Consider the following 13,335-nt stretch of genomic DNA (forward strand, 5'->3'; position numbering starts at 1 on the left):
CGGAGACGATACATTAGAAATGAAAACGACACTGTTTGGAGCTGTTTTTATCTGTCGCGCACACACAACACGGCGATGACGATCGCACACACCAATGTGATCTTCTCCAGCGACGGCAACACACAGACACAGCCACGAAATAGTGGTCAATTTACAAAACGGTGCGATTAAGGGCGTGTTGTGCGTTGGTATTTGTGGGTCTGGTTTTTTTTTGTGTGCGCACCGTCGTTTTGTGTTTTATTATTTCTTGTCGTTGATCTCGAATTGAATAAATTTCACTTCACCGGGGGCCGTTATGCTAATGTGACCGCGTACCGTTGCTGCCTAGTGATTGTGTGCGTATGTGTGTGTGTGTACAAGGCCACCTACACCCTATGGTTGAATTTCAATGCGATCTGCCTACACCCCGTCATCATCATCATCATCATCATAACGCATATTGTTATCTTCTCTATGATCACGGAAATCTCATCCGGATGTGGCACGCACGCACGCACAATACACGCATCGAAACACACACACACACACACACAAACAAAGGAAAATGTGTTTCCAGTTACGCAGCACACACAGAGGTACATATTCACTGATCAAAAAAGATTGATCAGAAAATCAAACATTCTGTCCCACAAGTTCACCACCAAGCAACAAGAGCAACTGTGAGTGATCGTGTGCGATGGGTGACTCATTCGATTGCGTTTGCTTCGAACACCTACCCATATACATTTAAAGTCGAATGTACAATTCACACTCAAACGCACTTTTGGCACTTTGCACTTTTGCAGCAAACGATCATTCCCCCTTCCGGAGCGAAACACAACTGCGGAACAATCCCACAATCGCGATCATTTGGTTAAGAATGTGATCAAAACGAACCTCTTCTCTAAAACGTACGGAACAAATAAACTTCAAAAGCACACACTAAAACTGACGGACTTTTTTTTAAATAAAAAAGAACGTATTTTCGACGCGAAACTCAACGGAAAAAACGAACAAAAAAAATAATAACCGAAAAACTATCCGCACGAACCGCACGAGAGCCGGACGCTCGCCTTGCTCGGCCGAGTTACGCGCGCGTTATGTCGGGCCCCAGCGAAACGTTGCAAACGGCCGGAACGCCAACGGTGGAATAAAAACGGTCGGGTCCCGTCGAACCCGGGCCAGCCCATTCAGCCAGTCAGCCAGCCAGCAGCAGCAATTGCCGTCTTGTTGTCGCGCGAGAGCTGTCGGGGGCTGTGTTGTGGCGGGTTGGCATACAAAAACACATACACACGCATCGATGGATGGCGGCGGCGTTTACTACACCACACCGCCGCATTACCACAGCTGGGTGTTCATTCCATTACGCTCTCTTGCTTTACTCTCTCTCGCTCTCTTTTAAAGGGAACGCGCGTTCATCCAACAGGTTCACTCTCACGCATGCGTACAGTTTTGCGTTTGCTCGCAACTATCGCTTTGGGGAAAGGGCAAAGATGGGAGTCATTGCTCGTGAATCACCCCCCCCCCCCCCCCAGAAGCGTGTGTTGGCGCACAGTGGGGCCATAAATGGTTATGTTGCATTTACACAAATTGTTTTTATGTAGCTTTTTTGTACATAAAATTACAATTTATATTAATCAAATCAACATTAAAATAACAAAAAAAATATGATTTGTTGGTTGTGCCTCAAAATCAGAGGGTTTTTGTAGTATTTAATAAACATTTTGCCTTTTAATTTAGCCATCCAGGCTTTGACCGCTGACAGTTTGACGTTTGATGACAATATGGGTGCGTGAGAGGGTGCGAAAAGAGCGTAAAACTCGCTCCGCACTGCATCAAAATTGAGAGTTTTGTTAGCTTCATTTGCATACATTTCTGCTCTGCATTCCAGCGCTAGTTCACTTCGATTGAGAGTGAGAGAGAGAAACAAAGTTCACCCAATTCCATGTGTTCATTTGACAATCTCAGCTGCAGTGTTGCCAGACAAACATAACACAAGCGGGGTTTTAGGCTACTGTATTATTTTATCAATCGGAATAAATGTCACCATGAATGAATCGAAATTGAAGGGCATAAATTGAGAGAGTATAACTCCATTTTTTACATGACACTAGGCCATCGAAATAGTGACGCCAGATGATATCGCAAAACAAATCAGTAATGACACATTCTTATTGTTCGAGTAAATAAGTAAACAAAATTGAACACTTGTGTACACAAAACATTCGGGGTGCTTCAATTTGTGGGTCGCTATTCGTCGATCGTTTGGGACTAACGGAATAAAAACACACACGCATAATGTGAGTCATTAAGCTAGCCCGCCAGCTCAACACACACAAACAATGCCAAATCGACAGACGGTCGTTGCTTTGCAAGAATATACAAACAAATGCTTTTCATGCTGTCATCATTTCCTCCCTCAGTGTGTCTACACTTTCGCAGCATGAAAGCGCCGCAATGGCTCGGTCTTCCTCGGTCGTTCATCCGACCCTAGAATTTCATGATTTCCTGTGCAAAACGACAACCTTTAAAGCAGGAGCAATAACTACCTGTTCGGGACCCATTTAGCTGCTCTCTCTGCCCACGGGTGCGCGCATTACAACAGTGAAACCTAGCTTCCTCCCCGTACGTGTACATGAAATTGCCCCGAATCCCAAAAACATATCCAAAACCCTCCGAAACGTCCACGTTGATGGTTTCACAAGCTGTTTTTTTATTCATTTCACGTGCTGTTGCTGTGGGCAGGCGCGGTTGGGTCTCCCTTTTTCCCTTTTCCAAATGTTTATTTTTACGTGTTTTTGTTTGGTTCGCCACAGGTCCTCTCAGTGTGAACACGACGCGCTGGACACATCGTGTTATGCTCGTATGCTCGTTTGTTTCTCTGCCTATTATGACCCTCCCGGCCACAAGCACACAATTACTGTGTGTGGGGGGGTGGAAAATCGAAAGCGTACAATCATAGTAACGCCCATCCGCCGGAGGAGTTAGTTCTAAGGTACTGCAAGCAACCTCAATCTCAGACAAAGTCAACGAAAGATATTTGAAATTTGATGACTACCACATAGACCCACACAGCGAGCGAAACGCGGGACATAATTTAGCTGTAATGAGAGATCATGTTATCTTATTTTATGGGTGATTATGTTCTACACAGCTTATCTCATCACAACGTAACAGAGTCCAATTAGCACCACAAACGATGGCATATTTGGCCAAGTCCAGCAAAATCATCGAGACAAAGGCAGCAGGAACCGAGCAAATTGTGCACTATCATTTGATAGAATACAAATATTGCCAAGGCCTCGGTCTCTCTCTCTCTCTCTCTCTCTCTCTCTCTCTCTCTCTCTCTCTCTCTCTCTCTCTCTCTCTCTCTCTCTCTCTCTCTCTCTCTCTCTCTCTCTCTCTCTCTCTCGCGACCTTCCGGGATTTGTTTGAGGCACACGGACACGAGCCCCTTAGACTAAAACGTGTCCCGCGGCTGAATATAAATAGAAACATAAATAAATCGCCTCTTCCAGCGAATTGAAATACTCAATCAGCAATTTGATATCGGAAAGCTGAACGAGAAACAAAGTGAATTGAATTCTAGCAGTGCGAAGGACGCCCACGACGACCACAGAATAGGTTTCTGCTAGATAGGTCTGGATATTGATACGCCGATGACTCTTCGATCATCGGAAATAGCATAATACCGCCGATGATCTCTATCTCGTTCGATTCCATTTTCCGCGTAAGTAATTGAATTTGACAGAAGAAAATGAAACCTAATAACATTAACGGGATAATGCGTTATAAAAGAATGTTTCGATGTCGCTATTACCTACTGGGCATATCATTCTTCTATTCCAGATCTGTATCCCCCACAAAGGATCCATCATATCGTCCAAATGTACACTTCCAGCGGTTACTTCCAGTGCGAAGCAGTACGCGTCTTCCAAAAACGGGTCAAAAATGATGATGGTCCACATCGAAAACAAGTGACCCAACTTCGGAGTGCCGAAAAAAAAGTGACGAATGAGGAGAGGTAGCGTGTATCTTAGAGCGCGAGTCAAAGATTAACACGACGAACTATTTATAGCTGGACAAACACATCAGCGCAGGACCACGAGATGATACTCAGCAGCAGCAGCGCAATGCAAACACAGGAGAGCCTCAGAGCACAACAACAGTCACCCACCCCACAGCCACCATACACACCACCTATATATCACGTGTTGCGGGAGACGCTTCAGAAAACGGGTGAAGCTTTCGTGATAAAACTTACAACACACAAACACACGAAAAAAAAAAAATTTCCACTCCGCTAATATCTTGGAGGTGGCAAGTCTGGCACGCTATCTTAAGTAATTTATTGTCGACAGTTAGCACAACGTGCCTGGCGTCACGGGTAAGGATCTAGCGGGAGGAGGTCCACACAAACTTTGGAGACTCATGCAGCATTTCGGGCCATCCCTCTCGCTCTCTCTCTTGGGAAATGAAAGATCTGAAAGATCGCTACTCCCCAAACGTATCTTCAAACTCACACCCAAGTACATCAGCACTCGACGCGCCGGGCAGAGAGTTGACCAGCTGACAGCAACATCGCGGATGTTCAATTCCGGTTGCCACCAGTGCGACTCTTCATTGACTTCATAATGCGGACATCTCCCGAATCGTCCCTAACCCTGGTTGGAACACGTGAACACACACGATCAGTAGTACCTCGGGGCAGGAAATACCCGCGATAACTCGCATATTCAAGGAACAACAAGGCGGCAAACATGCGCGTGCGCACCCGTGCTGACCACTTTAAACAACGCCTGCTTGGGGTCACGGGCGGCGGAGATGCAGCAAGGCGCGAGATCCGGACGCGTTTGCCGTTGATCCAATTTATTACCTCCACATACACAGACACACACACACAGCTCTCCTGGCCACAATAGTTGAGAAGCGAGAGGGCACGAGACAGGGCGAGACTATAACAGAAATAGATACCATCAATTGGAGACTTTGCCAAGGTCACGAGCGGCCTGTGTCAAAACCCATCGCGTTGAGTAGTTATCCGGCGGCATCAGCAGCATGTGCGCTACTGTACCCTTGACTTCAAAATTGTTTCACTTTCGCGTGGAATTTGATTCCTCAATTGCATTCCACAGAGTCCAGCGCGTTCCTTTTGACGCTCTCGGAGATGATGATCGAGAGCGTGATCTTCACACTATGTGCGCCGCCTACGCGCGCACACCGAAAAATGTACGCTAATTTGAACCGCTTCAATTAAAGATGGACGCTAAATAAAGCTCATAATTGCTGGCGTCAATAACCTACGCCAGCTCTCTTGGCCCAGCAGCGTCTTGCCTCTCCAGAAGTGGAGGGGGAGAGGGCCTCAGGGCTATTGAGAGTAGCGAAGAAGAACCTTCCTTCCCGATGGGACCACCTCCTTCCTCTACTTCCAGCAGGTCTCTCTCTCGCATGCAAATGTTTGTCGTTTTAATTTGCGTGTTTTGATTTGCACTCTTACCAGCGATAAACGTCCGCTGAAGAAGCACACAGTGTAGCGTGTGTTGCTTATCAGTGCGGGCTCTTTCCTCATGCTTCCTACTGCTGCCGAGCGCAAACTGTAACGCGGAGCAGGCGAAGTCAACACAGTGTATGTCCCATCCCTCCGTAGATGAGGGCGACAGGTTCTGGGAGGATAATAATTCCCTTCCCACTGCTCTAAACACACAGCGACAGCGACCTGGGTGACTGGAGAGCGCATCTGTACGCGTTATTGAAGCTATAAACATCGCCCGATAGATCGCACGCCACGACAAAGTAGAATGTCGGCGCAAAAAGTCTTCCATCGTTTATTGACATCAGGCAGGTTGTAATTGCACACACACACACATACACCGTAGTATCTTATGGCCGTACTTAGGTGCTCGGGAGCATTTACCGAAGACACTGACGTGACGAGATCGCCGAGAACTACTTTGAAGCAAGATTCTCGGTGGGCAAATAAATTACGCGCTTATCAGTTTGTTTAATTTTGCAGCAGCCATCTGCCAAGAACGCTAGCATCAAACACACATACACACTCACAAACACTTCCGCCCTGGACCCAAAAAGGTCAACGACGCATAGTGGCCGCCACGCTGGGTAGTACATTTCCATGACAATTCTACCAATTGGGGTTACCCTTATTGGACGAATGCAGGTAATGCACCACACACGCCATGTGAGTGAGCGTAGCGTGGCAGGCGGAAGTGCCGCCAAGTGGCAAGTTGGTTCTGTGTGTCAATCGTCCAGACCCGGTGTCCAAATACTGCTACTGAACGGCAGGAGAGCGGAAAAGTACAACCAATTTGACCCTGCGCATTCCACCCAAGTCGGAGTGTTGTGTGTTTGTCGTCACGAAGGAAGTTGTCTTCTAATGGTGTCACACACACACACATACGATAATCAATAAGGTAAACACGACAACGACGCACTCAGCAACACAACAGTAACAACTTCCGTTAGGTTACAATCGTAGCTGCGATATCAACCAGCGCTCACGACCAAACAATCCCCAGTAAGCGCCTAAATGACGACTCACCGCACAGCGTCCCCGTGTCGGTGCGAACAAGCTTTTTCGACAGGTGCAGAGCTTGGCGTTCGAACGCACCTGTGTGTGTGTGAGGGTGAAAGCTTCACGATTGATTGTACCGGTTTTTTTTTAAAGTCGCGTGGAACGAAGTGGTGTGCGTGAAGGGCGCCACACGATCGCGGCGATTCAGAGAGCAATGTGTGCGTGTTGATGATAGGTTTTACAGCGTGGTTAACGGACAGCGCGTGGATTAACCCTTCCATCGGCCTCCTGCTTCGTTGCGTCCTGCTTGAAAAGACATGAGAGAGCCGAGCGTCGTCTGTGAGTCATTCCACACGCCAAGCCAAGTGTTGCTTGAGAAATGGACTGCGGATAAAAAGGTGCAAAAAGAAACGGTTTTATGTACAGGCGATCTTTCACCGATCGCTTCTTTTTTTTTTTTGGAAGGCGCCACGTGACCATGATTTTCTTCCAATGCTTTACGAGCTATAAACAAGAAACACACACTCGCTTTGCTTCTATTTTAAGAGGCAAGTGTTAGGATTTGAGATACTCTTCCGGTTAGAAATTACGCTTTTTCGCTCTCTCGCTCCCGAAAGTACCTACGCAATGCAATATCGACAACAACCGGTTATGGGGGGTTCGATTCTTCTCATCCATTCGTTTCTCATCCTTTCCTTTCCATTCGCACTTATGACTCATCGCCGTCAACACACGCTCGGTGTTGCCCAAAAGGCCTTTCGCTTAAGCGTCTCTGCCACCGTGCCGTTTCAAGCTTCTTACGCTACAGTTTCCAGATTTAAGCCCATGGTGGTGTGAGTGAGTTGTCTTAAAGAGGGAAAAAATGTCCTCAGAAACACACCCACCGCCCGAAATCGTGTCCAAAAATGGGCACCCCACCACCACCGCCGCAGGTTTACTTCCATATATTCTGTGTCGCTTTCTGTGTCTGGTCGTTGATCTTGAGCCAATTTCCAGCGTGTGTTTCGCATTCGGTTCTTAATTTGTGTGAATGCAAGGCATGGGAAACAGGAACATATCTCGGATTAGACACATTTTTATTGAGTTATTTTATATTAAACGATTATTCTTATACAATTATATTCTATATATACTTTAAAAGCATAATTTTCCCTTTGTAGAAGAGCTAAAAAAGCTCCTAGCCAACAACAAAGTTTGGAGCAATGTAGCAAAAAAAAAAATCAAAATAAAAACATGCTTATCCAAAAAAAAAAACCTCGTTATCCAAATGTCAGCAAAATTTCATGCACCATTTATGTTTTTTTTCTTTTTTTGCTGCGGTTTTTGATTCGTTTAATCTACCCCCTCCCTTTCAAGCATCGATTCAAGAAACAACATGGCAGCGGCAGTGTGTGGGCAAGGGCCCCAGAGAGAGAGGTTCGATAATAATTGGAGCATGCCCCGAGTAGTAACTGGCTCTGCACATACTCGCGCGCTTGTATGATGCATCCATTATTGCATCGACAACAACGTCGTCCTCGTCGTCATCGTCGTCGTCGTCGTCGTGGCAGAGTGCACACTTTTGCAAGCAAAAGCGTAGACCGACCGGGCAAGGTAAACGGCAAACGCAACGAAATAAAACGACAACAAACAACATAACAAAAAAAAAACATGAATCTGTTCCATTGCACTACACGCGCGCAATTGCGTAATAGCGACGGGTTTTTTTTGCTTCTTATGTATGTACTCCCATCATGCGCGATCCATGCTGTTATGTGCGCGCGAGCGGGATCATTTTGCGTAAAATTTAAACCGAATCCAATACGTTCTGGTGAGGAGATGTGGGGAGATGTTTGCCTCGTTCACGTTCGTTGCTGAGGAATCGAACTATGCACATTATTTCCATCGTGTTATTATTTTATACTACACACTTGGTCCGGATCCTTCTTCGAACGTTTCCGAGATACCGATCGGCCACGGTTGGTGCTGATTAATGTGCGGCGGCGGTGGCTGTTGCCCCTTCCCGACACAGGAAGGAGTGCAAAGGAGCGTAGAAAATTACCACCAATTATTGTGTCTGCCCTTTTTGGCTTTTGATTTTGCTTGCACACAGACACACATAGGCTTTTTCGCGCTCCACCTACGTCCACAGCCACATCCCAGACCCAGAAGGTGGGAAGAAATGAGGGAAATATGCAGCATGTAAAGTAAACGCATACGCATAGAGATCCCCCAGCCGGCGATCGGTGGGCGATAAAAAAATCGTGAAGGTGATGAATAACCGGGGAACTCACACACACACACATACACAGAGACGGATGTCGGTTTAATAACCTATCATTTGAATGCCTAATTTCCTTTTCCCGAGCGAGCGCTGGAAGAGCAGCACGTTGCACTTACGCCACACAACGATGCCTGGTAAGCCTGGACCGTGTTTTGAGGGGGGTGGAAAAGGTCCAACTAAAAGTGTTCGTTCGACACACACACACACACAACAAGCCAACTTCAGAAACACATAAAAATACCACGTAAAAATTCTTCGCTCAAGAACGAGCAGCAGCAGCAGACACGCAAATTCAAACGACTCGCGCGTCTGTCAAAACACAACCTAGAGGAAGAATGCGCGAATGTGACGGGTTGTGTTCCTTTTTTCTGCTTGCTTCGGGGATCATCGAAAAAGTGTAATTGTGTACGGAGAGAGCGGCTACATGGGGAAAAAAGCACGGGGGATTGAGAAGAACGCGTTAAAAATGTCTCGCGGAAGATGTGACACACACACATCACAGGAGAGGGGTGGCGTAAAGAATTGGCGAACGAAGGGGAAAAGGGAGACCACCGGAAGGTTTGTTAAAAACGGCACAGGGAACACACAAAGTTTTATAAATAGCTCTCCGCAAAAATCCAACAACCTAGCTACGCTCTGTATACTACAGGCAAGCAGTAGCAGCAGCAGCAGTATACAACAACATGCCAAATGAAGCGAGTGAATATCGTGACTACCAACAACAACACGTCAGATGGGATGTTCGGGAAGGAGGAGGGCACACAGGTTCGTGTTACAGGGAAGATCTTTTCCCGAAGCACCACGCGTGCGATGTTTGGAAGTTGTTGGTGGGTTCAATCGCGTTTTTTCAAGGTGAGCTGCATCAGCCGCATCGACGAGAGCGCCGTGCGGGAAAATCGGGAACTAAAGAAGATACTTCAGGGATTTCTGAGACCTTAGCGTTTCAAAGGATGGCGTAAATATCAATTGCAGAAGACTAAAACATTTTATAGTAAATTATAACATACTTAAATATTTTATAATAAATTAATTCAACTACAGAAGCTCTAATATCATTCTCTTACACCAAACCCGCGCTTAGTAGTGTCACTGCACGTTGCTGCCATCTGTTGGAATCCAACGGAATCAAAACACGACAAGCTGAATAGTATTATTTTTTCTTAATTAACTGAAAATTTCCATTTTACTTGTGAAGCCATCGTACTTATCATAGTACACTTCTCAAAACAAACAAGCTCCTAGCCCATCGCTTCAACGGAAAACACAAATAGAAGAGAAGCCTTCCGGAAAACCTCCCAATTAATTTAACCCCTTCTTTCATCGTTTCAAACGACATTAACGAAGACCCCCTTTTCTTCACGATGTGTCTCTTTCGCTCTCCCTCTATCTTCCTCCATGTTGGGAACTTTATCAGAATGTGAAATATTCATCTCCAACAAGCGCCCACGCGCTTCCTCACCCGTTGGATGATTTTTGAAAAGACGATTTCGATTTTCCACGAACTCAGCTTCCCTCTCTTGGTTTTTCCACCGTTCAGTGCGTTTCCGTCGGTAAACCCTGCTCACAAATAAAATCCATACACTTCACCGTGGAGGAGGGCAAGGAGCAAAATTACTTCATCAAGTAAAAGTGGAGCTCTCTACTGGGCTGGCAGCGCAGGGCGGTTGCTGTGTTGCGGTAAAGGATCCTTTTTGCATATTTTTGCCATTTTCCTTGTCTTTTTTTTTGTTGTTTTTGTAGTGCGCTTCAGCTCTACCACGACGACCACAGAACGGCTGTAATGGGGCTTCGGCGGTCGGCGGCCTGTTTTTTCCCAGTTTTCCGCCTGTGGATAAAGTTCAAGCGCGCTGGCTTGGGAAATAATTTACAGCTCATCCTGTGTGCCCTCCTGCTGCGAATGGGTCAAATGTATAAAAACGACTGGCGCTTTTGGAGAGCTTTTCTTTTGCAACTTTTTTATTGCTGTGATAAAAAGAAATATCTTTTGCAATTGGAGCGCTTTTGTGGCACTGGGATGTAAATACTTTTACTCGAACATAAACTCAGAATCATCTCCGGTTGTGTTCAAGACTACCAACAAAGGATACGAGTTTCATATTTCTCGAAAAAAAAAACGACTCCAAACAACACACTTCAATAACTGGGAGGAAATGGGGCGCGTCAAACGTCTGCAAACATATTGACGGTCCCCTGTCAGCGCGCGCTATAGATTTATTGTCCCTACCGCGGGTTGTAATTTGCAATTGAAATGTAAGGCTCGCTTTCGTGTTCCGACAGCTCGCAGCCTTCGCGTAGCTACCGGGGACCACACCCATCTCTCGGTGAAGATGGGCTCAATTTCTAGCATCCCCAACTCTCACTGACTGCGTGCTCTTGTGCCGTATCATACCGACGTCAGCCTTTCCGTGAACCAGACCTTCCACTACACCATATTTCTTATCAGTTCAAAGCCATCCTTGACAATTGCTGCGGCACACGGGCGCCTCAGCAGTTTGAGTTTTACACAAAATGCACTCTTCCAATGTCCCCTCTCACCAGCGGTAGGAACGGAAAGAACCGCGCTTCAAGCGCTTTCCATTTGCACGCGTGAATGGTGCGCTGTCGAAAACGCTGTTGTCTCGAGGGTTTCCATTATCCTTTCCGGCATTATCATCCCGCAGCAGCTTCAATGGCAAGGTCCGGGAGTAAATCATACAAATATACACTCACGGACTCTTCACGGTCGCAGCGCTGAAGTCGAGAGTGCATCGCCAGAACAGAAAGGAAATAGCCGGGAAAGGATTCTACATTTCCCGTGCGGTGACGGTCTCATCATCATTAACATCATCATCATCGTTGTCGCACGCTGCTCGTCAGCGCACAACTCATTTAAGATGCATATTTAATGAGCGCACACCCACAAGAGCGCTTAAGTGGGCGTAAAAATGGAGTACAGCGCGCGCTCGACGAACCGCGCCGTATGCAAAACACAAGGGGGTGAGCTATCTCTTCAAACTGGATGGGGCATTGGGGATGCATTAAACATGGTTCATACTATGCACATCCACCACCACCACCACCACCACGCTACACCAAAAACCAGTATTGCACCTAAATGGTATGAGTTCGACAGCCCTGGAACCGCGCCCAGGACGCATCCACCAGCCGACAAGACAAATGGGAATTAATTTCTAACAAGAACAGTCAATATGTTGCAGAGAGCGTGTCCTTCGTCGCTTCTGCTGGCGCTCTTGCCGGTGGCAATGCCAGGCACAAAACAGAACACGCAGGTTCTTGCGAGCATACATACACGGGGGTAAGGGTAAATAAATTTATGAAATCACCACGCACAACGAGAACGATCGTGCCTCCGGTAGTAGCTCGCAGGCAGATGAAATATGCAGCACGTCGGAGAAGGTCACACACGCGTGCACGTGTGCGCATCACAGACTTTTCTAGACAGTCAAAGGTCTGGAGTTCACCGATAACTCCCGCTTTATCGCAACGGAAGATAGCTTTTCGAGGCTTCTGTGGGACCATAACATAAATAAGAGTTGCTACACCAGACTGTGAGGGGAATAGTACACACTAGAGCACACCAGATCGTAGATAGAGTTTAGCTCATTTGTTTTGAAGGCATCAACATTCCAGTACAGCCGTTAAAGGGAGAGTTATTAGACGCAAGGAATAACTATTGATGAATATCTCTAGATATTTGAGGTGTATAAAAATTTGTTGGAACATTCCGTTCAATTTCCAAATGTACATTCTACAAGACGTAGAAAATGGATTGTATGTGTTAGAACCTGTCTCTACTTTCCTGGAATAGCCACGTTCTTGCTCAGGACATCCAAAACCTGTCAACATCGAAAGCCTCCAGGGAGTACAGCTTGTTGATGTTTTTCTTCTCTTCTCTACGCGAAGATGTTGCAGAGGCAGACACACACGTGCCTAAAGCGGAAGTACACAGTCAGGTGCTCTTATGCATTATTGATTTTATCCCTTCTTCCCTTTTCCCAGCAGAGAACACGAACAAGCTGCTGGAAAAAAGCAAGACATCCCTTTTTCTGACGTGCGCACTCACGGGGTCGCCTCTCCAAGATGAAGAAACAGACACGACACACAACATATGCCATTGAAAATGGATGGAATGATGGATGGAATTCGCTCAAACAGGATAAGCAAACGCTTTCGGGCAGTAAATCTAATTCCCAGGAAGAGAGTTTGCACAGAGTTGAAATTTCAACGGAATTACGTAATTTTAGGGCATCAATCGCAATCGAAAACTCCTCCAATGCAGTTTGCCTACCTATCGGAGAGGATGAGAAGTTTGAAAGTTTGAAGATGGTTACGGGAAAAGAAAAAGAACGATAGCTCCTTAATGGACAAGAAGAGTTATGTTTTATTTGGAAGGGAAATTGACTGTCGTTACCATGTAAAATGTATTGAACATACACCCCAAAACATTCTACGCTGGTTTGGCCTGGTATCCAGGAAACATCATGCTTTACGTCCATCAATAATTCAATCCCTACGGGAAGTTGGCGTTCGGAGGTCGGAAAAGAAGGAAAGCCCCAACTTCTGG

The 13,335-nt window shown here is 46.3% G+C and overlaps 1 protein-coding gene across 1 annotated transcript in view; it reads right to left on the reverse strand.

Annotated features, from left to right (window-relative positions):
• The window catches only part of LOC121598731, a 66,383-nt gene that overhangs the window by 23,561 nt on the left and 29,487 nt on the right, over window positions 1–13,335 (reverse strand). The window lies entirely within an intron of this gene.

The sequence above is a fragment of the Anopheles merus genome, chromosome 3L (assembly GCF_017562075.2).
Source record: "Anopheles merus strain MAF chromosome 3L, AmerM5.1, whole genome shotgun sequence".
Lineage (NCBI taxonomy): Eukaryota > Metazoa > Arthropoda > Insecta > Diptera > Culicidae > Anopheles > Anopheles merus.